Below are 2,939 nucleotides of genomic sequence, written 5' to 3' on the forward strand. Positions count from 1 at the left end.
AATTGGTCTCCAGAGGGACAGAACCAATAAAAATGCCGTTATTGACTTGTAAAGACAATAAGTTTTGTTTTCTGAATTCCTCCCAAACTGCCAATTGTCTGTCACTCATAAGTGCCCTGGGGGTTTCAAGTAGACACAGCCTCATGGTCACAGAAGAGGATGGTCTCCTTGTTAATTAGGAAAACTTTTTCAGCCTGGAGACAGTTTTTCCACTCGAATGGGTGGGAATTCGTTTCTCTGTGCCGTGCATGTTCACTGCAGCATTATTCACAATAGTCTTCCTAATGGACTGAGCCTCGTTACATAGAGCTAAGACAGAAATCATCCAAAACCAGGAGCTAAGTTTACATCAACTAAGGGAAAATGGGACCGTGACGCACAGAACAGCTCCCAAGGATTGATTTCATCTCTTTTGTGGTGAGAACACTCAAGGTGAGATCTACCCTCACATCAGCCTTTTATATGCTCAACACAGAACTCGGAACTATAGACAGAATATTGGGCAGCAGATCGCTAGATCTAACCCACCTCGTGCAGGTAAAACTCCACATAAACCGAAACGGGCACCTGAACCACAGCCCCGCACTCCCCTTCCCCCGACCCTGCCACCCCCATCCTATTCTCTGTTCCTAAGACTTTCACTATTTTTGGTACCTCAGATAAGTGGGAGCACACAGTGTTCGTTCTTCTATGACTGGCTTATTTCACTTAGCATAACGTCTTCAAGTTTTATCCATGTTGTCACGTATTGCAGAAGTTCCTTCTTTTTAAAAGTTTAATAATATTCCATCGTGTGTACACACCGCATCCTCTCCATCCATAGACGGACACTTAGGTTATTTCCACGTCTTGGCTATTGTGAATAATGCTGCAGTGAACATGTGCGGCACAGACATCTCTTTGAGACCCTGATTTTGATTATTTGGGATATATACCCAGAGGTGGGATTGCTAGATCATATGGTAGTTCTATTTTAATTTTTTGAGAACTCTCCACACTGGTCTCTACAGTGGCTGCACCAAATCGCAGTCCCATCAACACCAACGGTGCACAGGTTTTCCCATTTCGCCACGTCCTCGCTGACACTTACCCTCGGTTGTCTTGATAGCAGCCACCAAGCCAGTGTGAGGTCCTATCTCACCGTGGTTTTGATGTTCACTTCTCTGATGATGAGTGACGTTGAGCATCTTTTCATTTGCCTGTCGGCCATGTTTATGTCTTCTCTGAAGAAACGTCTATTCAAGTTTTTGTTCATTTAGGTCAGTTTCAGCGATCAGATTCCAGATTGCTGCTTAAAATCTTGATGAATTTATGTTTAGGGAAAAAAAATGTCACTACTAAAGAATACACTGTATATTAGAAATGTTCATTGGAATGTAAATTGTGCTAATTAGATAATACTAACCAAACTATGACAGAGAATAAAGTTGCAAACCTAAGATGCAGGATTTGTTGCCTCGACCAGCTTTACAGCCTCCAGTGAGGACGGAGCCAGGAATTCATGCAGCCTCTGGCTTCTCCAGCATCTACACAGATGTCACCAACACCGTACACTTCCCATTAAATAGCACGGCATAGAAACTTTCACGACAGTGTCTGGCACAACCAAGGGACACTCGGCGTCGGCCTGTGTCCAACCATCTGGAGGGCAGAGCTGTGAAACACACGCACATGGCTGTAGTTCAGGCCCTCCGAGAAGAAGCCACTGAGAAATAATTATGCGTGGCAAAGATTATTAGGCGAAATGCCTGTGACAAATCAAGGGGCAGGAGCAGGAGTGGGTATGGGGAAACCTCAGATCAGGATGCAGGAGCGGGTAGGGGCAGGGCGGAAGTCTCAGAACCTGAGGCCGTACTGGAACGGCCTTGCCCAGGCGCCTGACCCAACATTGCCTGGTAGAGAAATCCTGCACTCGGCAGGGCTGGCCAGTTCCAGTACTGTTCCCACGGTCAGTCACTGGAGAGACACGGCCCAAGGGGAGCGTGGCTGGCATGACTCTGGTGTCCCAGACGTGGCAGCTGGAGGTTGTCCATCAGCTGTATTCCCTGGGTAAGTTCTCTTGAGGGGACATCCGAGAGGGGCCTCTGAATGGCCCTTCTCTCTTCTCTCTAATTCATAGCGTCTGCTGTGAGGGATGCCTGTTGTTGTCACAGCTCACTAGTCATCTGGTCACGACACCTGATATTCCTGGGGGAAAGCACGACCACGTTCTAGTGTACGTGGATGAAGCTGACCCTCTGCTCTCGCTCTTCCCCCGTCGAGTGCGGTCATGTGACCATAAAGAGTCAGGACTCAGGCGGCCCCTCCTGGAAGGATTGATGGAGAGGTGCACACAGTACCCAGAGCCACTGAAATCATCCCCGGGCCGTTGGTAGGGAGGTTAAAAGCCGAGAATGCGTGTTTCTCCTGGAGTTGCTGAGGGTAAGAATCGAAGGGCAGAGCCTGCCGGAGAATGAAGCCAACAGACGGAAAAGCAGAAGCAAGGGATGGTGAAAACCAGATCAAGATATTATGATTTCTGCTGAGCCCCTTGGACCATCCGCGCCCGAAGGCAGGATCTATCCGTGGATTCTTCAGTCAATGAGCCAAAGTCTTCCCTTTTCTTTCTGAGTTAGATTTTCCATCATTTGGCACCACGAGTTTTGATCAATATATCTATTTTCACCAGTAGCTTTGGTGGATGGCAGCCAGTATTTTGATCCTTTTGCAGCAAATCGAGAATATGATTTCATGCACTATAAAAAATTCTATTTGACTACATTTTTACGACCTCTAAAGTCAATGATAAAGGAATTTTACCTAGAGTCACTAATGATCTCACCCATGTCAGTCAGAGCCCAGATATCATAGGGTTAATGGAGCACAGACTTTCATATAAATAACTATCAGCTAAGAAACTGCACAGAGCTGTCATGCAGGTGGAATGAAGACAGCGACCA

Source organism: Pteropus alecto, unplaced genomic scaffold (genome assembly GCF_000325575.1).
Source record: "Pteropus alecto unplaced genomic scaffold, ASM32557v1 scaffold137, whole genome shotgun sequence".
NCBI lineage: Eukaryota > Metazoa > Chordata > Mammalia > Chiroptera > Pteropodidae > Pteropus > Pteropus alecto.